This window comes from Cricetulus griseus (assembly GCF_003668045.3).
Source record: "Cricetulus griseus strain 17A/GY chromosome 1 unlocalized genomic scaffold, alternate assembly CriGri-PICRH-1.0 chr1_1, whole genome shotgun sequence".
NCBI lineage: Eukaryota > Metazoa > Chordata > Mammalia > Rodentia > Cricetidae > Cricetulus > Cricetulus griseus.
Genome location: NW_023276807.1, coordinates 214,276,023 through 214,301,233, shown reverse-complemented (window position 1 = coordinate 214,301,233; position 25,211 = coordinate 214,276,023). Strand labels below are relative to the sequence as shown.

Genomic DNA, 25,211 nt, shown 5'->3' with positions numbered 1-25,211 from the left:
AAACACAGCATGACTACTGTCCTAGAATTCCCCAACACTGATGGTGTCCACATTTTGCATAATTGGTTTGTCTAAATTCATTATTTGTTTAAGATGAGAATGGCAGGTCCTATAGCTGTCTTTCCCTAAGAGCCAGAAATTATTTGACTTGCAGCATAACCTGCAGTAATGGCCCCTGGAACCTGTCACCCAAGGGGCTGCTTTCATTTCACTGCCCAGAAGTTTCTGGCAATTCTAGGACAGAGGCTCTGACAGCTCATTGTTAAGTGAAGAAATAATACTGAAATCATGTGCTCTGATTGGAAAACAAACCACCCAAGTGGCTATAGGGTTAGTAGGAGGAAACACATCCTGTGAGATGGACTATGACAAAGGATACTTTTCTTTAATTCCACCACTCAGGAGGCAGAGGCAGGAGGATCAAGGCCAGTCTTGTCCACATAGACAGTTCCAGGCAAGCCAAGGCTACACAGAAAGACCCTGTCCTAAAAACAAACAGATGAAGCAGAGCCCAAAACTGGACACTATAGTCGATAGATTCTACAGTCTAGAGGTACCTTCTGATCTCAGAATTTCCTTCTCCAGGAAAGAGGTTTCTTTTTGTTTTTGTTTGCTTGTTTGTTTTGATTTTTGTTGTTTTTCTGTTTGTTTGTTTAGGCTCTAGCCTAAAGTGGAACAGGAAACTGCTCTCGGAGGATTCTTCTCAAAGGCAGAGACAAAAACACTCCTAAGAAAACTAATACTTGGTTTGCTCAAAGTCATGTGGCAGACTCATTAGAAATGATAGTTGGCTTAAGATCCCTTCTTCCATATATGTTCACGGAAGAGCTAACATCTTTTGAAAACAAGGATTTAAACTATATGCATGATACCAAACTTCATCAAATGACAAACTACAGGGGGAATATCACACATTCATCATTTGAATAATATCACAAGAGTTAATGTAAAACCAGTGACAATAATCACATCAGTAATAATCAGTGATACAGAAGGAAATTTGTTTTTATATTTAGCCAGTTACTGTCATCACTTTAATTCAGTATATTTCTATGTGTCATAACAGAAGATTTATAGACATGCTGACAACAATTCTGTGCGCAGGGTTTAATCTTGGAACTCAGTTATAGTGGCCCCGATTGACACCAAGGGTTTTAAGGTACAAGACATTATGTTGTTCCAATTATCTATATTTTTTAAACAGGGTCTCACTTCACAGCTCAAGGTAGCCTTGAACTCAAGATCTTCTCTCTCAACCTCAGAAGTACTGAGCTTCAGCCATCTCTTAGTAATTTACCAGCCTAGAACTGGCCCACAGACTTCCTTCGCCATGGTGAAAGCTAAAGCTGCCATGTCTCCTAAGGGCCATACCCAGAAATGGTGGAACACCCTGCAAAGGACTAGATTCAAATGAAGCAGAGAAAACCACCTCCACCTCTGGAGGAGAGGGCAGGCAGTGAGGCTTCTCTAGGTATCTCAGGAAAGAAACTCCCACAGCTATAAGCGGTGGCACTGACACACCTCTGCCATGCTGAATCCAGGACGGACCCATCTGAGAAAGGACACCGTCATCTCTACAACTACAACTCTCTCTAGCACATCACAGTTATTCCAGTAAGCAGCTGGACACTTGGAACACTCGCCTCTGCAAACTATGGACTCCCCTAACACTTCAGAGAAGGTTCCAGAAAAGGCCTCCCTGAATGAGCTCCAGCATTTCCTGAAGTTATTTCACACTTAACCATCTGTGACTATGGGAGCCTGAGTATGATCATAGTTTTAAGAGTATATTTACTACTCCAAAACACAAAAGTAGCCTGGTTATTTGAACTGTTATTCAAACTACCTAAATTCTAGAGTCAAGTAGGCTCTGGCAGCTTCAATCCCCAAACACTTGGTAGTGGCTTTCTCTTACAATCTGAAATCTTACTATGTGAACTCTGAAACTCCACAAATTTCCAAAGTAAATAGAATTCACATCCTAAAATACAAAATGTTTTCTCTAGGTAGTAAAATTACAGACTATGTACATTGTTCTTTATATTTATTAACATTTTCTAAAGTTGCCTCCATTCTCTGCTTGTAAACTTTTTACAAGCCATACACTGTGGTCTAGACATACTTGGAAACTTTAAAATTAAATCCATATTGTGAGTCAACTACATAGCAGAAAATTATTAACTGGCATCCTAGGAAATCCATTCGAGTTAAAATCAAGCAATTCTCATCACCTTCCTCGGTACACACAAGGTAATGCAACATTTAAAAAACTTAACCACAGAACTCCTAGTAGGAAAGAAAATGTGTCTCGGTGTCTTGGCCTCTTGGTTTTCTGAGATTCGTGTTACTTAACCCTTTTGGATCATAAGACATAAAAATAACTTGTAGAAGAAACACTTTAAAGATTAATGCATCACTTCGTCCTCAATAGGCACAAAATTAACGGGGGAAAGAAAAAGAGTCGCCTAGAAGTACTAATAAATGCACTGGTATTCACACAATTGCTTGAAAGCCAGCCCACATATGAAGAGAAGCTAAATACAGTTGTGATTTAAGTTGAAGTTAGAATTTAAAGCACACTCTAAAGTCTTGTTAGGGTCCAAGCGTCTTCTCAAGCCTGCCAGCATTTCTTGCTTTTGATGCTGTCCCTGTTACAGCATACACCAGTCTCAGAAACTCAGATTTAGCCAACTAGCAAAGGCAAGTCTGTCTCAGAGAGACAGAGAGAGAGAGAGAGGGAGGGGCACACAGAGAGAGATGGAGAGAGAGAGAGACGGAGAGAGAGAGAGAGAGAGAGAGAGAGAGAGAGAGAGAGAGAGATTAAGAGACATTTATTTATTGTCTCATAAAACTGCAGCCCTCAGCTTCTACGCTCTGCACCAGACAGCTCTCTACCGCTAACCCGCGTGCCTCAATGGTCCTCTCGAGCAGGGCAGGCCGCGGGCAACGCCATTTGCTCAGCTCACCGCACACCTGGGTCAGGTCCCCGCAATACAGAATCGCGGCTTGCGGAGTCCGCGTCGCCCGCCCGAGAGTGGCGAGCACGCCTGCTGCCCACGGCCCTCGGAAGGGGCCGACGTGCGGACTCCGCAGCCGCCTAACACGGCCCCGCCAGCTCGCCCGCCCGCCCGCCGGCACCTCCGCCCCGCACCGGTCTACCTGCCAGGCCGCTCCGCCGGGCCCAGGTTCCGCTAGCTCCTCAGCGCCGCCACCGTAGCCGGCTCCGCCCGCAGCCCGGGTACGAGAGCGAGCACCACCGGTCACGTGGGCGGCTCGTGTCACGTGACACCCGGCGGCGCGCGCCCTCCGGCGCCAGAGACCCCGGAGTTGGGTGCTGTTCCAGGCCCGGCCGGAGGCGAGGCGCACGGTTACGGAGGGCACGAGTAGCCGCGGCCAGGACTTACGTCTCTTGGGAGAACCGGAACACTGAGGCTACCCAGCATGGCCGCGGACCTTGGCCTTCCTCCCGCCCCGCGCCCCGCCTCTCCCAGGCCGCTGTTTATCAGAACACGTGTCTCTCCGCCCCTCCCTGTCCTGTATGGAAAGCACCTGAGGAAAGCTGAACACCTGAGCCCAGGGGACAAAGAGCCCGGGATCCTGAAAGCTATCTGCTTCAACTGAGGCCTGGAAGGGAGTGGCTGCTTTGTGCAGCACAATTCCTGTCAGAACACTATCAGCTGTAAAGTTCCCTAGACTTGGGAGCTCCCATTTGGCACTAGAGAGTAAAGTCCAAACTCCCTGGCACAGCATTGAAGCAATCGTGCTCAGACTCACCTTTCCCTTTGGAGCTTCCTGAAGTAAATACAAATCTCCATTGTTTCTTGTGTACCCCGAAGCCAGTAGTTCTCAACCTTCCTAGCGCTATGACACTTTAATACAGTTCCTATGTGGTGACTCCCAACCATAAAATTATTTAGTTGCCATTTCCTAGCTGTAATTTTGCTAGTTATGACTCCTAATGTGAATCTGATATGAGACCCGTGGACTGAGAACCGCTGCTAGTAAGTGGATGTGTTTCTACAAAAACGTTACCATCCGCTGATACTTCCCCGAGTACAACGCTGCTTTCTGCCTATGGAGAATCCTTGTTTCTCCTGAGTATTTAAACTTTCGGTGGATTACATTTTCCCTTAAATTGCTGTAGGTCTCTCTGGCTTCGTTCATTCTTTTTGCCTTGATCTGAAATGTCCTAAATCACCACCTCCTTCCTTGAAGAAAAACAGGAGGAAGGAAAAACAGTCGGGCAGTGAAGAGGTTAAAAAGACTTCGCTTAGAAATTATTGCAATATAGGAATTGAGCCCTGTTCTGTATTCTAGTGTCTCTTCCTCTATTGTACTAGTTCCTGAATAAAATCTATTATTTTACCAATTTAATATTTAGCTCTCAAAATTCTCATCAGTTTCCTCTCATCTTTCATTTTTGAGGTCAAACATCACCTACTCTTCCTTCTTGCAGACTCAACATCTTCAATTATTGAAGTTCATTCTGACAGCCTCAGCTGCAACTGCTCTAGTTTCCAAAAACACTGCATATTCAAAATAGGGATTCCACAATGCAGGGCAATGTGCTCCTGCTCATTTCCTATAAGAGATTATCTCTTGTCACTTGCTCTCATACACCATGAACTCTTTGAGACAGGACTGTATGGACTTACAATAACTGACAATTGGCTAGATTCTATCTGCTAAACCAAGTAGCTACGCCAAAAGGTTGGCAATTTGGTAGACTTCAGGGAGCATAGAAAGGGAAAATTATGGGAACATAATTTTCTCCCTTATTTCAGAGTCTTTCTTAAGCCTTTTTGGCAGAAATCAAGATTGCCTACAGAGAGACAATATTCCTGTTATATAGAAATATTTTCAGGTAGGAATGTTAAAATACCAATGAACTACAAGACCTCAGTCTATCTGACTTGAATACCACCTTCTTTGCCATATATTTTGCAGGATTCTCACAAGACATTAACTTCTGTAAACATCGAAAATATCTAACTTCTCCACACATCCTTGTGATCTAGATTTTGTTTTTACCTATCAGCTGTAATCCTAGTCAGTGCCTATCAGAATCCTGATAATAAATCTATCAGGATTTCACTGTAGTCTCAATCATATTCCTTAAGAGCCCTTAGGAACTTCAGAAGCTATCTACATTTGTCATATACAAATATAACAAATTCAAAATATGGTAGGGATTTAAAAAACATTAAGATTAACATGAAAGAAGCCAGTTGGCAGCCGGGCATTGGTGGCGCACGCCTTTAACCCCAGCTCTCGGGAGGCAGAGGCAGGCGGATCTCTGTGAGTTAGAGGCCAGCCTGGTCTACAGAGCAAGTGCCAGGATAGGCTCCAAAGCTACACAGAGAAACCCTGCCTCAAAAAACAAAAACAAAAACAAACAAAAAGAAGCTAGTTGGCAAAAAGACTGGAAAGCCCTCCCAGAAGCTACATGAAAGAAAACAGAGCATGCTGGAGAAAAGCTTCTGGGTTGGCCATCTGAATGTGGGAAAAAGATGGAGCTATTCAAATAACCTACAATAGGTCATGACACTGGGGACCCAAGAGGTCCTGTCCCACCCCTCTAGACTACCCTTTCTCTGAGGAGAGCCTCTCTCTTCTGCTATGAAACCTGTATTTCCATCATATTTCTGGATCCAGGATCAATTTTATTCCAGGAAACAAGAACCTGGAACCTCAGCAGGTGCCCCCAGACTCAGACTGGTCTATACCACAGCTGATAAAGACAGTCATGGTGCTCTCTCTTGAGAAGCAGACACGCATGCTTGGAGGTATACTTCCCTCTGCTCAAGTGCTTCTCAATTAACCCTATGCTTAAGTCTGTGTTACAAATCACTTAACAAGTGCCAACTCTACTGCTTGACATTTTTTGATAATTTCATTCATGAGTACTGTATCAACATTATTTGCACCCATCCTTCTTTCCACCCTTCAATTCCTCCCGTCTCCCAAATGCCTCTCAAATCACTGATGACCGTGGTGTGTGTGTGTGTGTGTGTGTGTGTGTGTGTGTGTGTGTGTGTGTGTGTGCGCGCACATGTGTGTAAGTGCGCTTGAGCACATGCAGATAGACGTTCAGGAAGGCAGACGTCTTAGCACAAGTGTGGAGATCAAAGGACAGCTTTTGTGAGTCAGTTTTTCTTTCCACTGTGTGAATCCTGGGTATTGAACTCAAGTCATCAGACATGGCAGCAGACCCCTTTACCTGCTGAACCATTGGAATAGTCTGTCAGTCAGCTTTTTCATCAGCCATCCTTTCACTGACACAACAGATCCATGAACAGAGATGACATGGTTATGAAGAGAATAGCTACACATAGACCTACTCCATGATCTCTCACTTACCAGTGTTAGTTTAAAGACTGCAAACTGCCTTCGGCAGAAACCATTGCCAAGATACAATGGTATAAAGTGGGTAGGCAGCACGTGAAAATACCAACCATCCAGTTGGTGGTGAATTGATCATATTGGACTCTTAACACACAGGAAAGAGCAGCCATTTATTTAAATAGGATAGGCAGATGTTGGGGGATATTTGATCACAATGTGAACCCCAAGTTTGCATTTCTGCTAATTAAAATTAGCTTGGGTCAGGAGGCGGAGTTAGCAACTAGTTGACAGAAAGTAATCATAGAGCATCAGAGGGCATCTGGAAGAGACAGAGAGACACAACAGAGGTAGTAGGGATTTTAAGGGGCACAGATTTTTTTGTTTTGTTCTGTTTTTGTGGAGCTGAAGGATGCTCTCTTGGGGAGACACCAGAAAGGGCAGAAGGTTACCTACTTGCTACTCAACCTCTCTGAGCTAGCAGATTTTCACCCTTTGAATCTCAAGTCTTATTTGTAATTAGAACAATAGAGATTTAGTTAAAGCTACCTCTAGTGGCAGCGACAGAGCTGGTGTCTGCAGGAGCAGAATTCCCACGGGGCTGCCACGTAAGTGGTCGGGCTGCTGCCAGAGAAGGAGGCCAGTAACTATGGAGTTGCAATTGCTGGCTGAAATAGCAGTAGATTTCAGGCACAGCCACTGTGCCAGAGTTAAAACAACAGGCAGGGATACTCTTCATGAGTTTAACTTCAGGATCTCAGCCAACATGACTATCCAAGGGCTTATAGTTTATAATTATTTTTTAAATTTTATTATTGCTGTGTATATACATATATACATATACAATATATGTGTATTGTGTCTGTGCACAGTTGCACATGTACTGTGTGTGTAGAAGTCAGAGGATAACTCTCAGGAGCTAGCTGGATCTCTTTCAACTAGGGATTCCACAGATCGAATTCAAGTCATTAGGCTTGAACAATCTCACCAGTATATGTTACATTTGATCCACCAACACAGCATTCCACCTAGCATTTTATCAGAACAAGGACCCACTTCACAGCAAAGGAGACATAGGCCTGCTCACATTTCCACAGAACTTTCCGGACCTGTCACGTGGCACACCACCTGGAATCCACTGACCTGATGAGTAATGAAGCAGCCAGCTGACAGCATGGCTGAAGAGTCAGCTTGGAAATGATAACCTGTATAGATAAAGTACTACCTACAGGGGACAGTGATGGCCTAACTCACTGACCATAGTATGGATCTGTCTCGCTAAAAGGAGCATACCTAGGAGTGGGAGTAGAGAAGCATGGGACAGTAATAGTCCTACTTTTCATCAACCCCAGTGACCACTTGGGGAACTTGTCACTTTAATCACATCTATAGGCCACCACGTCAAAGGTCTTTGTTCCCAGTGGGGAATCATTTCTAAAGGGACCACAGCAAGAGTCCTCACTGAAATCCAAATTATAGTAGTATCCAGACACTTCGGGCTCTGTTGCAGAATATCTGTACACTGTGTGAAGATGTGTGGCTGTGACTGGTATAGCAAAAAGCTGAATGGCCAATAGCTAGGCAGCAGAAGATAGGTGGTACTTCTGGGGAGAGAAAGGGAGAGAAGAAGGAATCTAGGCACACAGGGAGTCACCAGCCAAATACAGAGGAAGCAGGATGGTCAGAACAGAGATGAGGTAATGAGCCACTTGGAAGAACATAGATTTAAAAAAATATATGGGTTAATTTAAGTTAGAAGAACTAGTTAGGAACAAGCCTAAGCTAAGGTCGAGTTTTCATAATAATAAGTCTCCTTGTTGTTATTTGTGAGCTGGCAGCCCAAAGAAAAGTCCGACTCTAGAGCCCCTCATGCCAAGGACCAACATTTAATCAGGAACAAGTTGCCTAGAGTAATTGGTTGTCATCCAGAGAGAGCAGCTCTGTCACAACATTGAAACATATGTTTGACGTTGAGATAATCAACATATACAACTCATAGTGTTGGCAGATCCTGAGCAGGTAGAGCAGGAAGGGAAATGGAACACTGCTGGGATTCTGAGGCACTCCACTAGATAAATCACTCAAACTTTCACAAGTGCTCATTCCCAGCAAGGGTCTGGAAGACACAGCACAGAAGGGAGAGGGTCACTGTCTGCTGTGGCAGCAGGGGCGCTGCTCATCCCACCAACCTCTGTCAGTTATTATCATGAAAAGAAATCCTCTAGCATCCTACAGGAGCTGCTCCCAGAACTCAGCTGAGGAAAGAGGCTGTGCCACCACAGGCAACAGACCATCCTGGATGACGTATTGCCCTGCCTCAGTTACAGCGTCTGTCTTCTTTGGATTGCTTCAGCTGAGGAGAGCTGCCTCACTCAAAGGAAGACCTCTTCTGGGTAGTGAGTGCCCACTGATTGACTGACTCCAAATGTTGCTTCTTTCCTGTTCACTCAGCCTTGATTAGATGACTTCTTGAGTATGTCTCTCTCTCTCTCTCTCTCTCTCTCTGTGTGTGTGTGTGTGTGTGTGTGTGTGTGTGTGTGTGTGTGTGTGTGTGCGCACATGCCATGGCACAGGTGTGGAAGTCAGAGGACAGCTTTTAGGAGTTGGCTTTCTCCTTCTGAAACAGAATAAGGTAGAAAGGACCCATTATTGGGTGTTGATTTATTAATTTATTGATTGATTTACTAAAGCACTGCGGGTACTGCCAGTTTGTCAAGCATGACTTTACTTGCTACCCGGAACAGAATGACTTGGAGAAATATCTGAAACAATGGGTCATAGCCTTTAGCAATCTGCTGAATGCCATGTGTACTTCTGCAAAATCTTGCTTACTTGCTTGCTTTCCCAACCTCATGGTTTTAGAGTATAAAACGATAATACAAACTAGACCCGGCATTGAAGGCTTTCAGGAGCTTTGGTCCACCACTGACAGCTCCTCTCTTCCACACTCACTGGTGTTGGAGCGCTTATTCTAGAAAGATTCCTATAATGCTGGTATCCTCAGAGGTCAGAGAGGGGCATTGCATCCCCAGGGATTGGAATGGTTGGTAACTGCCATGTGGGTGCTGGGAATCAAATCTGAGTCCTCTGCAAGAGCAGCAAGTGGTCTTAACCACTGAGCCATCTCTCCAGTACTTGAAGACCAAGATTTTAATACAGGGCTTCATGAGGGGTGTTCAGGATCCAAACTGGAACATATGCATCTTTATATCTTCTATCTGACAGCAACCTTTTTTTTTAAAAAAAACTCCCTTTATTTTTTATAAAGACCACTGATTAATCTGAGATAAATAAATCTCACCATGTATCCCCCACTGGCCTGAAACTCAGAGACACACCTGCTTCTGCCTATGCCTTCTCCCAATTGCTGCTTTTAAAGGCATGTGTCATCATGCCTGGCTGAAGTCCATTTTGATTATGGTAGACCTAATTGATAAGCCAGAATAACTTTCCAACTTAAGAACTTTAATCACATGTAGGCTTTGAAACATAGACATGTTTGAATATTGTTCAGCTTATTGAATCTTGTAATCTTACTGAAAGGTTTTATTTATAAAATGCTTAGGAAGTTCCCTTAGAATTATCTACATGATCCTGTGTGATCTAGAGAAACAATTTCACTTCCTTTATTGAATTCTTTTTAACTTGTAACCCATGCCTAGCACATCCCAGGAAATACGTATAGAGGTGAAAGTCAGCATCCTTGTCTTATTCCTGATCTTAAGGAGTGTCTTGGTTTCTACTGCTGTGATAAAACATCATGACCCCAAAAGCAGCTTGGAGAAGAAAGGGTTTATTTCCAATTATAGTTCAATATAACAGTGCCCTATAGAAGGAATTCAGGGCAGGAATTAGAGGCAGGAACCTGGAAGCCATGAAGGAACACAGATTAATGACTTAATCTCAAGCTCACATTCAGCTCCCTGTCTTATTACTCCCAGGGGTGTTATAAGGGGTGGCACAGCCCATAGTGGTCTAGACCCTCCCATATCAATCTTTAACCATGTAAATGCTACATAGACATGCTTACCCAACAACCTGATGGAGGCATTTTCTTTTTTGAGGTTTCCTCTTTCCAGATGACCTAGCTTGTATAAATTGAAGAAAACAAACAAACAAATGTCACCATCACAAAGAGAAAGCACAAAAGTCTCATCAATTAGCATGATATCAGCTATGGGGTTTTGGTGACGGTATTTTGCCACAGTGAGATCATTCCCTTCTGTTCCGGGTTTGCTGGATTTTCTTTCTATCATTAAGGTGCTGGGCTTTGTTATTTTCCCTGAATTCTATACATGTGGATTTGTGCCTTATAGATTTGATACACTATTTCTATTGTATCCTGATGTTAATTAAATCTTGATTTGCTTTTAGAACACATTCTATGTGAAATATAATTCTTTTTATATGATGCTTCATCTGGGGTATTTTCTTAAGGCATTTTTCATGTATATTCAGAAGAGAAAATATATTTCCTATTTTTGTTATCCTATGAGAGCCCTGTTTGGTTTAGCATCAGGATATTTCTGGCTTTAATACGGCATTGGGAAATGTTTGCTCCTCATGAATTCTTATGAAAAACTGGCACCAATTTCCTTTCAACATTAGGTAGAATTGAATTCAATGGCAAAGCCATCTGTGGCTGAGGCCTTTCTAAAGGAAGTTTTAAAATGACAAACCTCTTTGTCAGACATCTGTCAAGATTTTCTATGTTTTTAAAGAAATTATTCACACAGGGCACGGATCTCAGCACTCAGGAGACAGAGGGAGGTAGATCTCTAAGAGTTCGGAGGCCATCCTGGTCTAGACAAAAACTGAGTCCTGGGGCATTCAGAGCTACATAGTGAGACTTGGTCTTAAACAAATCAAAAATTATTCTCATTTATATAAGTTACCTAACTCATCAGCTTACTTTCATTCATAAAGTTCTTAATTGTCCCTTAACTTTCTACAAACTCTGTGTTGATGGCTACAGCAAATGATTTTAATAATTTGAGTTTGTTTTCTTCTCAGTCTTTCTAACTAAAAGTTTGACAATTTTATTGATCTTTTTAAGGGATCACTTTTCATTCTGTTTACTCTGCTCTCTTTTCCAATGCATTAGTTTTTTTTTTCCCATCTGAACTGTATTAGCTCTTCCATTCTGCTCACTTTATGTTTAATTTCCTTTTCTCAGAATGTTAATGTGAAAGACTAGGTTATTGGTATGTATGAGACCTGTTTCTTTTTAAAATGTAGCCAGTTGTGGTTGAGAGGATTTGGGGGAGGGTATGGGAGTAGAGGAAGGAGGAGAAACTCTGGTCAGATGGAAAATCAATGAATAAATTTAATAATAAAAATTGTGTCATTCAAACTATAAACTTCTCCTTTGCCATAAGACATTTGTATCTGATACATTTAGGGGATGTCTTGTCTTCATTCTACTCATTTGTGAAGCATTTTCCTGTTTCTCCTGTAATTTTCCTTTGCTTCATCTGATACCTGGCAGTGTGGTGTTTCCTTCTGTTGTAAAGCTCAGAAATATTCACAGCTGTGGTGGTCGAAAGAAAATGGACCCCAGTAGGATCAAACATCTGAAGTTTGGTCTTCAGTTGGTAGAACTATTTGGGAAGGATTTGAGGTAGGACCTGTTGGAGGTGTGTCACCAGAGGGCGTGGGGTGGGGGCAGGAGGGTGGACTTTGAGGTTTCAAAAACCAACACCATTCTAGTTGATTCTCTGCCTCGTGGATGTTGCCCCAAGATATGGCCTCTCAGCTACTACTCTAGCATTATGCTTACCTGGCTGCTGCCGTGTTTCTGGTCATGATAGTCTTGGACTAACACTCTGAAACTATAAGCAAGTCCCCAATTAAATGCTTTCCTTTGTAAGTTATCTGGGTCATGGTGTTTTGTAACTAAGACAATGAATTTCTGAATTCTTCATTTTATCAAATACACTAAACTATCAGACACTCATTGCAATCACTACAGAGTTGTCAAATTTGTCAAAATAACGCACTATGGACTGATGGATTTGAACACAATTTACTTACCTTTAGTGCTTTTGTAGAGAAAGGAGTGACTTAAATGGGATGTACAAGTGTAACTCAACCTCCAAAGCCATCTTGGGTGATGATCACAGGTCCATCACAAAACTATAACAAAAGTCTAAAGCTTTCTATTGTGTCACACCTCAATAGGTAAGTGTTATCTTCATGGAAATAAGTTTTAGGAACTTTCTGTCACAGCTAGCATCAACTACATTTTTCCAGAAAGAATTGGAAAAAGACATAAAAGAAATGAGACTATGTGTTCAAAGTCCTCACATAACAGATTGCATACCTCAGCAAAAATCAGAAAGTAGTTAACTGACCGGACATAATTAATCACCTGCTTCTCTCTGCTTGGCTACTGCCAACACCATAAGTGCACTGAATGTAAACCAGGGGTTTTAAAAATCAGTTCAGCCAGTGGGACCACATACTAGTTGAAAAAACCTTCCTGGACTTTCCTCTTTTGAGATATTATCAATTGTTTCCTGTCGAGGTAACTTTTTTTTTTTTTTTAAATTGCAGTAGGTTCAATAGATTTGGGAGTACTTACTTGAAAAGTATATCACTTACTTTTCTCTTTGCTGTGATAAAATACCTACCTACAGAAATTAGCATTTGTTCTGGCTTATCTTTCTAGGGGATCATTCCAGTGCAGCTGAGACCACATGGCAGTTGTCAGAGAAGACTACCAGCTAATGACAAGACAGAGTAGTGGCAGGGGAAGGTTGGGGTATGTGAGGTGTGATCTGTGTTAGGCATGTTCAGGGTAGAAGGTGGAGTCTGTGTCCAGGCATGCTCAGGGTGTGAGGTGTGATCTGTGTCCAGGCATGCTCAGGGGTATGAGGTGTGATCTGTGTCCAGGCATGCTCAGGGGTATGAGGTGTGATCTGTGTCCAGGCATGCTCAGGGTGAGAGGTGTGATCTGTGTCCAGGCATGCTCAGGGGTATGAGGTGTGATCTGTGTCCAGGCATGCTCAGGGTATGAGGTGTGATCTGTGTCCAGGCATGCTCAGGGTGTGAGGTGTGATCTGTGTCCAGGCATGCTCAGGGTGTGAGGTGTGATCTGTGTCCAGGCATGCTCAGGGTGTGAGGTGTGATCTGTGTCCAGGCATGCTCAGGGGTATGAGGTGTGATCTGTGTCTAGGCATGCTCAGGGTGAGAGGTGTGATCTGTGTCCAGGCATGCTCAGGGGTATGAGGTGTGATCTGTGTCCAGGCATGCTCAGGGGTATGAGGTGTGATCTGTGTCTAGGCATGCTCAGGGTGTGAGGTGTGATCTGTGTCCAGGCATGCTCAGGGTGTGAAGTGTGATCTGTGTCCAGGCATGCTCAGGGTGTGAGGTGTGATCTGTGTCCAGGCATGCTCAGGGTGTGAGGTGTGATCTGTGTCCAGGCATGCTCAGGGGTGGGAGGTGGAGTCTCTGTGTGTGTCCAGGAATGCTCAGGAAGCAGAGCCTGAACAGGAAGTGGGACTGCGATATAACACCCACAGGCCTGCCCCAGTGACTCACTTCCTCCGGAGAGCCTCCACCTCCTTAATGTTCCATAACCTTCCCAGACAGCACCACCAGCCAGGAAACAAGTGTTCAAACAGGCAAGCCGACGGAGGACCATTTCATTAAACTACAAGCAATTGTCCTGGCCAGCTTCTTCAGATTCAGTAGTCAAAAATCTGAAAAGGGAAGAAAAAGCAACTCAGATTCACACTAATCTTACCCTGTGTGTGAGTACTGTCTTAACCAAACAGAAATATAAGAACATTTCCCTTAAAAATTAAACCCCACTTTTATGCGAAATCTCATATACACATTTTGCATTATCTATATTACCTGTAATTAAAAAAAAATCATCTCAGATCCAGTTTTTCCTAGTAAGTGGTTTAGGGAATAGAGAGATGGCTCACAGGGTAAGAGCACTTGCTGCACCAGCAGGATTCCAGCTCCTAGCACCCACACACATTAGGGAACTTACAAACACCGGTGACTCCAGCTGCAGGGAATCCTACACATACTTCTGGCCTCCACAAGCACCCAAATGCGTATATACATGTGTACATGTACACACACAAATATGAATACATTAAAAATACATCTTTGCTAGGCGATGGCGGCACACACCTTTAATCGAAGTGCTCAGGAGACAGAGGCAGGCGGATCTCTGTGAATTCAAGGCCAACCTGGTGTACAAAGTGAGTTCCAGAACAGCCAGGACTGTTACGTAGAGAGACCTCATTTCAAAAAACAAAATTAAAAAAAAAGTTTTAGAACTAAAATGTGTTTGCCTGAATGGATGTTGTCAGTGCATATGCTCCCATTATCAACTGCTTTTCTTACATAATCAGGAAGCTGAGAAATAGCTTACTTTTCTACAGGTACAGACAATGGGGTTCAAATTTGTTTTTTTGTTATCATAAAGTCTACTCGGTGTTTAAAGATTTGTTCATCTTCAGTTTATCTGTATGTCTGTCTGCATGTATGTATGTGTACCATGTGCATGTCTAATGCCTGCAGAGACTAAAAGAGGACATCAAATCTGGAACTGGAGTTAGAGTTGGTTGTGAGCCACTCAATGTAGGTGTGGTAACTCAACTCAGGTCCTATGCAAGAGCAGCCGTCATTCTTAACCACTGAGCCATTAACCCAACTCTACCTTTCCTTAATTTACATTTTATTTATGCTTACCTGTTTTATTTGGTCTCTATGGAGCTCATATTTTTTCCAGGAATTTTTTATTTTGAGACAGGATTTCTAACTGTGTAGACCATGCTGGCCTGGAACACACAAAACTCTGCCTGCTTCTGCCTGAGTGCTGGAATTAAAGGCATGAGTCACTATGCCTGGTTCCTCAGAAACTTTTAACCGTAAAAGGTATACATTGAAAATAATCACTGTAAGACACTATGTAGCAGTAAAGAGAGTTTTAATTCATAAATTTATATTGCTTCTTGTAGAATTACAATTTCCATTTTGCATGGCTACTCTATGTAGAAATTCACTGAGTTGTACATTCCTGGGGTCTAGTTAATTTAGGTATAAATTTGTGTATGTATGTGTGTATAATTTTTTATAATAAAGTTCAATTTTTTAAATTAAAAAAGTTAGGGATGGAAATGTCCTTCTGAAATAAATACCTTTTTGTTTGTTTATTTGTTTTTTGAGGCAGGGTTTCTTTGTGTAACAACCCAGTCTCAGCAGTTTAAAAGTGCAAAGTCTGTTCGGGGACTCAAGGTTTGTTCTAGGACTCAGTCTCTTAACTGTAACCCCATATAAAAGCAAAGATTAATTACACACTTGCAGCACAATGGCACAGAACATACATTACTACATGAAAGGGAGGAAAAGTAGCATGGGGGGGGGGAGCAGAGAATAGCCACGTTCCTTAAGATTGGTCTCCAGCCCAGTTGCAAAGGTTTCCCTCTGAAACCCCTTGAGCTGGTCCACACTGCTCTTGGCAATTTTGTCTTCCAATATCCTATAAGAATGCACCATTAAGCCCTAATTACAATATTTAACCTCTTCTCTAGTCTTCCCTAGTCCAAAGTCTTCTCATTGCTCCAAACCCAGCATGATCAGGCCTGTCACAGCAAGACCAGAGCTCTTTGGTACTACATCTGTCCTAATTACTGGGAAGAGACACCATGACCAAGGTGACCAAGCCCAAGAAAGGGTTTAATGTGTTTATATAGTTGCAGAAATCGAGTCCATAACCATCATGATGGGTAGCATGGCAGCAGGCAGGCCAGCAGGATGCTGGGGCAGTACCTAAGAGCTTACATCTGATCCACTGGCATGAGGCATGAGGTAGAGAGAGAAGTATGGTTTGAAAAGGGACACACACACACACACACACACACACACACACACACACACAGAGAGAGAGAGAGAGAGAGAGAGAGAGAGAGAGAGAGAGAGAGAGAGAGAGAGAGAGAGAAAGAGAGAGATATCTAACTATTTCTATTTGTCCTATTGTGTAACATGAAAGCCCTTTTTTAGGCACTTAAATTGATGTCCACACATTTTCCCAGTTCCTGGACTCAGACACGTGGATCTAGCCCATGTGAATGCCTAGTCTCCACCAATGAAAGGAAAGCATTATCCGATAGCAAAGACTAATGTGACAGCCTCACTCTTCAGTACTGTTTGCCATGGTTGCTCTTACACCTAGACCCTGGGAGGTGAGGCTGGAGCAGAGGGAGGGTGTGCCCACTTCACAATGGACATTCTGTCATGGAATGAGGTGAGAGCTGACCTGTGACATAACTGCCACAGCTGGTCTAGCCAAGCTCAGTCACTAACTGCCATTAGCCAAGTAAGGGCTATGCAGGGTGATGGGAAGATGAGAAGAAAGCATCCAAGAACTTTGGGAAGTCTACGCAATCCTCTTCCTCTCCAGACTTCTCCACTGTGTATTTTTCCATCCGGTGTTCACCTCTTCCCATCTCAGCCTTCCAGTCTTCACCCTGCTCTCCGTGTCAATCCTCTGTCTGTTTTCTGCCCTACTTCTTTCCCTCCTCTAAAGAACACTTCCTACTTCCCCACCTTAATGATGGCTATGCCCAGCTCCTCCTGTGTAACCAAACTTTCCACTAAGCGCCCTGCTATCTTCCAACCCTCTCCCTCTTCGTCTACCCTCATTGCTACCTCTCCCATACGATCACTGCTGGAGAGTTGCCTCATCTCTCATTCCCGTCAGGAAGTTGGCTACCCTCAGCTACACTGGGTAAGTCTAAAACCTCACACAAGGGATCCTTGCATGTGGTTCACTTCTGCCCTGATTTCTGCACTGATTTTTTTCTCTGACTGATTCTAGCTCTATCCAAGAAAAGACACTTTTTAAAGAAATCAGATCCTAAGAAGGCTTTCCCACAGTCATCAGAAAGCCTTCTTCAAAGGGATCCACACATAGTTTCTGAATGTCTTTCAGCATATCCTCCAGGAGTTGAATAGGAATTCTCCAGACACAGAGCCTGAAATTGGAGGAGACAGATGGGACTCCACAACCTTGGTAAGCATGGCTTAGTGAGCACTAGGAAGCTCAGTGGTGCTCCTGGTGACAACCAAGAGGATCAGGAGCCAGCCTGGCCTGAATCATGGTTCTAGGCTGAGCTTAAAAGTACGTTATATTGTGGGGAAATTATTTTTCTTTTGTTGGGAGTAGATTTTTGCCCTCATATAATATCCTGATTACAGTTTCCTCTCCCTTTACTCCTGACTCCTCCCCACTTCTCCTCCTATGCATCCCCACACTCTTTCTTTCTCTCACTAGAAAACACAAGGCTTTTATGTGATAATAGTCAAAGAAGATAAAACAAAACTAACACATTGGAATTGGACAAGAGAAACAGAAGGAAAAGAGCCCAAGAGAAGGCAAAAGAATTAAAGATTCATTAGTTTACACATACGGACATGCCATAAAAATACTAAACTATGAGCCAAAAGATATATACAAAGAACCTGTAGGGCAAAAAAAAAAAAAAACAAATAGAAATAAAAATAATGAGATAAAATTTAAAAAGGCAGAACCCTGACATGACATTATGTGACAAGGAACCTCCAAAGAAGCCTTTGAATTCATTTTCTGTTGACCACCCACAGCTGGGTGTCTGTCTTACCCTAAAACATAACTTGTTTCTCCAGTGGCACCCTTGGAAGAAGTTTTCATTTGCAAGTGTTTATCAACTTCTGGGTTAGGTATGGGGGCATGTGTCCACTTCTGTCTTCTCTAGAGCCCCATCCCAAGCAGACTTGGTTAGGCCTGTGTATGCTGCCTCAGCCTGAGTTCCTATGAGCACGATCATGTTGACTGAGGAGCAACATGGTTGTCTTGGTGTCTTCTATCCTCTCTGGCTCTTAGACTCTTTTCACATCTTCTTCCATACGTTTCTCAGAGCCCTGATAGAGTATTTGATGGACACATCTTGTTTAGGGGTGAGCATTTCCAGGTCTTTCTCTGTATACTTATGGCTGTGTGTCTCTGTATTTGTTCCCATCTGCTGCAGGAGGAAGCTTCTCTGATGGTGTCTTTACAAGGCACTGATCTATGACAACAGCAGAATGTCATTTCATTACTGTTTTTGTCTGTTGTTTTCTTCCTTCCTTCCTTCCTTCCTTCCTTCCTTCCTTCCTTCCTTCCTTTCTTTCTTTCTTTCTTTTTTTTGAAGAGTATTATTTGGTTTTCCCTATGTTCCTAGGCTATCTAGTCTCAGGTGGGTCACCCAAACAGTGTCAGATATAGGTTCCATATTTCACTGAAGTGGTAGGTCTTCAGTGAAATAAGATACTGGCTAGTTACTCCTACAAACTTTGTGCCACCACTGCACTAGCATATCTTGCAGGCAGGACACCACTGTAGACCAAAGGGTCTATGGCTAGGTAGGTGTTTGTTTCTCCTTTGGTAACATGTAGAGACCTACCTGTACCCAAAACACTAGACTATAGTGGTGAAGGCCCTAAATAGCACCAGCTTGACTTCTCCTTCTTCATTGTTTTGTGTAGGTGTTGTCATCAGCAATGAAACCTTACTGTCAGTTTGTGGAGAGCAACCTATAGTCTCGGCCACAGTGCAGGTTGTTTGGGGGTCCCCATGGGACCCCTCTGGCCAACAATGCAACTAGGTGTAACCCAATCCTGGTACTGGAAGCTTCATTTGGTGATGAGATGGTCACTTGGGGCTCTATCTTCCCCCATTATTCAGAAATGTCATTTAGATCACCTCCATGAATGTATATATTTTAGGAAGCTTCCACTGCATTCGGTTTCCATACTATCTATTAGTATTCAGGCATCTGTACTGGCCTGTCCCTGGGGTTCTGACAGGATATGCCCTCATCTGAAGCCACACCTGTGTATATTCACTATGTTCCCTTTTAAAAGGGACCTGCCTACCTCCCATCTTTCTCTCTCTTTCTCTCTCTCCCCTTCTTCTCTCTCCTGCTCTCTTCCTCCCTCTCTCTCCCCATCTTTCCTTTCTCTCCTCTCCTGCTGCTTCTGTCTCCAGAGGCTGGTCTCCCCCATTCCCTTTCCCCTTTATATGATCCCATTCCCTAATTAAAAAAAAAAAAACTCTTCTTGAACCCTGTCACATGCCATCTTTCTCTCTCATGCTGCTTTTCTTAAATTACGACACCATCCCTTAAATGAACCTTGATTTTAGCTATTTCTCCTCATATTCCTTCCATTCTCCCATTCTCTCTCCCTTTCTACTTGATCTTATTGGTCCAGATCCCCCTCTTACATCCATAACTTTCTATTTTATTTCCCTTTTCTAGGGAGATCTATCTGTTCCCCTTAGTCCCTTACTCTATATCTAATATCTGTGGCTCTACAGGTTGCATATTGGTTATCATTGACTTAACAACTAATATCCACATGTAAGTGAAAAACCCAACAAATTTTCTTTCTAGTTCTGGGTTCCTCATTCAGATATTTTTTTTTACTTCCATCCATTTGCCATTTACCAAAAGATTTCATTTTTTAATGGCCGAGTAACACTACATTGTGTAAATGTACCACATTTTCTTTATCCATTAATCTGTTTAAGAATGGATGCTACCAATTTCTGGCTGTTATAAAAAAGCAGCAGTGAACGTTGTTGCAGAAATGTTTCTGTGGTAGGATGAAGTGACTTTTGGGTCTATGCCCAAGAATAGTATAGCTGGATGATGACTTACATGGATTCTCATCTTTTGAAGAATCACCATATTGCTTCTACAGTGGCTATACTAGTTTGCACCCCACCAGTAATGGATGAGCGTTCCTTTTAGTCAATATTGTCACCAGCACGAGCTGTCACCTGCTTTATTGATTATTCTTTCTGACCCATGTAAGATGAAAAACCAGTGTAGTTTTGATTTGCATTTCCCTGATGTCTCCCTTTTCATTTCTAATTTTGTTAATTTGGATATTATCACTATACCTTTTAGTTACTTTGGATAAGGGTTTGCCAATATTCATTTTTCTCAAAGAACTAACTCTTTGTTTCATCAAATCTTTTTTTTTGTCATTCTTTTTTTCTTTCTCTCCATTTTTATTTAAATTAGAAACAAGATTATTTTACATGTCAACCCCAGTTCCCTCCTCTCCTCCCCTGCCCACTCCGCAACTAACACCCTACCTATCCCATACCCTTTCTGCTCCCCAGGGGGGGTGAGGCCTTCCATAGGGGGTCTTCAGAGTCTGTCATATCCTTTGGGACAGGGCCTAGGCCCACCTCCTTGTGTCTAGGCTCAGGGAGTATCCCTCCATGTGGAATGGGCTCCCAAAGTCTATTCTTATGCTAGGGATAAGTACTGATCAACAAAAGGCCCCATATATTTCCGACGTCTCCTCACTGACACCCACATTCATGGGGTCTGGATCAGTTCCATGCTGGTTTCCCAGCTATCAGTCTGGGAACCAAGAGTTCCCCCTTGTTCAGGTCAGCTGTTTCTGTGGGTTTCACCAGCCTGGTCTTGACCCCTTTGCTCATCACTCCTCCTCTCTGCAACTGGATTCCAGTTCAGTTCAGTGTTTAGCTGTGGGTGTCTGCTTCTACTTCCACCAGCTGCTGGGTGAAGGCTATAGGATGGCATATAAGTCAGTCATCCATCTCTTTATCAGGGGATGGTATTTAAGGTAGCCTCTCCTCTGTTGCTTAGATTGTTAGTTGGTGTCATCGTTGTAGATCTACAGACATTTCCCTAGCTCCTGATTTCTCTTTAAACCTATAATGGCTCCCTGTATTGTGGTATCTCTTATCTTGCTGTCCTCTATTCTTCCTCCAGCTCCAACTTCCTGCTCCCTCATGTTTTTGTTGTTCTTTTATTGTTTCTTTTTTATTTATTTCAGCCCTGAGTTTCTTACCATGGACTCCTTTTGGGTATGATTTCTTCTTTTGGTTTAGAGCTCTCGGGTGCAGCCATCCTGTATATTAAAAAAAGTGGACACCGTTCTCAGAAATAAATAAGGATTTATTGATTTCACACAGAACTGATTCCCAAGCAAGGAAAGTTAAGAGGAAGGAAGACATTTTATACGGACAAAGGAATTAGTACTCAATGAGGAGAAAGAATCAAATAGGTTTATCTGCATAGAAAAGAGGTGACAAGTTGCTTGAAGAAAATGATGATAAAAATGAAAGTGGAAGTAGGTGAGTCTATTTTCACTGGAGATTTCACCCTCCCCTTATCAGAAGTGCAAATCAGCAAGGACACAGCTCTACTCAATCATTTGTTTCCTGTGTCAACAGCAGGTCATACATTCTTCTCAAGCTCATGATAGGCCACAGTCAGGCTCAAAGCACATCTTAAAAACTGAAAAGAATAGAAATCAAAGTGTCAGCTCTCAAATCATAAGAGGTTAAACTAGAAACTGGCCCCAAGAGATAAAAGTTTACTGGGTACTTAGAGATGAATTTGTCTATGCAGGTTAAGGGGGAAAGAAAGAATTCTCAAGAGGAATTTAATTAACAAAATTGTAAGCAAATAACTTTAAAAGCAAAGGTTGTGGGCTGAAGAGCTGATTCAGCTCTTACAGGGGATGCAGGTTTGGTTCCCAGCATCCACAGCTATCTGGTAAGCCAGTTCCAGGGAATCTGATGCCTCTTCTGGCCTCCTGGGTATCATAAGGTTCACATACATGCACTCTCACACACACATATACACATAAAGAAATCTTTAAATCAAAAATCATATAAGTGTATTGCATGCGCTCAAAGATGATCCGTAGGCCGTAATGCTAAGATTTCTTTATTCAGATAAACACCAGCCCAAATGCAATGCGTGCCCAGAGGCTGAAAGCTAGCGTGGCCAGAGAGAGGGGAACTCCACATGTTCGCAGCCTCTTTTTATTTTATTTTATTTTATTTTATTTTATTTTATTTTATTTTATTAGTTCTAGTTAGGAAAGAAGCTTATTTCAAGTCCCTTCTCCCTCTCCCTCCCCTCACCCCCATCCCTCCTCCCCCACCCCCAGCCACCCCCCACCCCATCCACCCACCACTCCCCAGGCAGGGTAGGGCCCTCAATGGGGGCTCTGCAAAGTCCACCAAGTCTTCCTATGCTGGTCCTGGGCCCTTCCCCATGTGTCCAGGGCCAGAGTGTAACCCTTCATGTGGGATGGGCTCTCAAAGTCCCTTCTTCACCAGGGAAAAATACTAATCCACCACCAGAGGCTCCCTGGAGTGCAGAGGCCTCCTTATTGACGTCTATGTTCAGGGGTCTGGATCAGTCTTGTACTGGCCTCCCTGACAGCATCTGGGGTCGATGTGCTCTCCCTTGTTCAGGTCAACTGTTCCTGTGGGTTTCTCCAACCTGGTACAGACCCCTTTGTTCTTCATTCCTCCCTCTCTTCAACTAAATTCCCGATTTCGGCTCAGTGTATATATGTGGATGTCTGTCTCTGCTTCCTTCAGCCACTGGGTGAGGGCTCTAGGATGGCATAAAGAGAAGTCATCAATCTCATTTTAGGGGAAGGGCTTTTGGGTTATCCTCTCCACCATTGCCTGGATTGTCAGATCCTGTCATCCTTGTAGGTCTCTGGAGATCTCCCTGGTTCCAGATCTCTTCTCGGACCTATAGTGGCTCCCTCTGATATGGTATCTCTCATCCTGCTCTCTTTCCTCTATTCTTCCCCCAACTCAATGTTTCTGCCCCTCCATTTCCTCTCCTCTTCTCTTGCTCTTATTGTAGCAGCTCCTTCCCCCCGTACCCTCATGCCCCCAATTAGTTCGGGAGTTCATGCCACTTCCATTCCTGGGGACCATTTATCCCTTAGAGTCCTTCATGTTTCCTAGTTTCTTTGGTGAAGAGCATTATAGACTGGTAATCCTTTGCTCTATGTCTAAAATTCATATATCAGTGAGTACATACCATGTTTGTCTTTTTGTGACTGGGTTACCTCACTCAGGATGGTTTCCTCTAGTTCCATCCATTTGCCTGCGAATTTCAAGATTCCATTGCTTTTTTCTGCTGAGTAGTACTCCATTGTATAGATGTACCACATTTTCTCAATCCATTCTTCAGTTGAGGGGCATCTAGGTTGTTTCCAGGTTCTGGCTATTACAAACAATGCTGCTATGAACATGGTTGAACATATGTCCTTGTTGTATGTACATGCCCTATTTGGGTATATACCCAAGAGAGGAATAGCTGGATCTTGAGGTAGACTGATTCTCATTTTTCTGAGCAACTGCCATACTGATTTCCAGAGTGGTCTTACAAGTTCGCACTCCCATCAGCAATGGAGGAGTGTTCCTTTTTCTCCACATCCTCTCCAGCATAGATTGTCATTGGTATTTTTTATTTTAGCTATTCTGACATGCGTGAGGTGGTATCTCAGAGTTGTTTTGAGTTGCATTTCTCTGATGGCCAATGATTTTAAGCACTTTCTAAGTGTCTTTCAGCCATTTCAGATTCCTCTGTTGAGAATTCCCTATTTAGTTCTGCACCCCACTTTTTAATTTCATTGTTTGGTGTTTTGGTGGCTAGCTTCTTGAGCTCCTTATATATTTTGGAAATCAGTCCTCTGTCAGATGTGGGATTGGTGAAGATCTTTGAAGTCTCTTGGCATCATCTTCGACCTCCCCTGACCACGCCTTTGTGGGCGTGGCCAGGCACACCTGTAGGGACTACTAGGAGGTGGGGCTATAGTGTCTCCCTACATAAGTGTGTCTGGATGGTAAAATTAAAATAAGACAAATCCCAAAGAAATAAAACTAGATAAATTTACACAAAAAGAGAGATACCTTGAATAATTCTATGTAGATTATTGAAATTGAGTCAATTATTATCTGTAAACTCATGACATGTCTTTGTGATAGAACACTTGCTAAGCATGTTGTTGGTTCTTCAATATTATCACAAAATTAGAGCTCATCCAAACAGAAAATACCAACCCTAGGTTGAGGCACTGATGGGTTCTATCAAACATTTTCAGAACAAATGTTGCCAGATGCAGAGATGGCATTTGATACAGTAACTAGCAACATAGACAGCATTTACAAGCCCAGGCTGATGCAAATATTCCTCAATCACCTTGATGTATACCATCTGTGCCTTAGCCAGCCATGAAGTTTCCACAAATTTCACAGCTGTGCCTGGCCTCAAAACCTTTGTGAACCAATTTCCCACAGCTGGTCTTTTCCAGTGCTCTCTCATGACTCTTAAAGGGGTTTCCATATCTGCAAAAATACTCAAAGCTTAATGTTAGCTCCATGGCAAAACATTTTTACAGAGGACAAATGGGACAATGATATGAAGTCCTGAACCGCCATCCCAGGGTGAAGCACTCTGAAAGGCCACTGCCATCAGTTTATGTTACTAAAGCAAACCATTATCGAGGTCCAATACAGCATAAGATGCCTAGTTGTTGGACTGCCACACCCAACACTCTCACCTGGTCTCCAGACATGCTTCTCATTCCTATAAACTCTGAGAGGAGGTTTTAGCTGCTTAGTTTGACCTGGGACAAAGGAGGAAGAGTTGCCCATCTCTTTGGTTATGCCTGCACCCAACTTCTTGGCTATACCTGCTTGGCAGTCTGAGCAAATGCCTCCCTGGTCATTGGGACTGACAATCTGGGCTGTTGCCTGCTGCCAGCAAGGAGGGCTGGTGGACCCATGGCCAGCTGCCTGCTGCCAGCACACAGGGATGATGGACCCATGGCCAACATAACAGCACAGCGGCAGCAAGCTGATGCCTTAACTGGCCATCCCTTCTACTGAAAGTCTCTGGCTGGGTGCATAATCTCTGTGCCCAGGGGAGAAATGCACACATTTACTCAGGAGTGAAAACCCCCAGGTCAAGTTGAAAAATTTTCAACTCCCTTGCTCTAGCATCTTACCTGTCAGCTGATAATTACTA

The 25,211-nt window shown here is 43.1% G+C and overlaps 1 protein-coding gene across 4 annotated transcripts in view; it reads right to left on the bottom strand.

Moving 5' to 3' along the window:
• Positions 1–3,474, bottom strand: part of Rcbtb1 (RCC1 and BTB domain containing protein 1) — a 39,436-nt gene extending 35,962 nt beyond the window's left edge. For 2 of the 4 annotated variants that reach the window (XM_027390431.2, XM_027390433.2), the window contains exon 1: positions 3,160–3,383. The gene's annotated coding sequence lies outside the window, so the exon portion shown is untranslated. Of the gene's footprint in view, positions 1–3,159; positions 3,384–3,404 lie in introns of those variants that run through there. The other 2 variants (XM_027390432.2, XM_027390434.2) reach the window with 2 other exon arrangements.
• Positions 3,475–25,211: the final 21,737 nt, after the last annotated feature.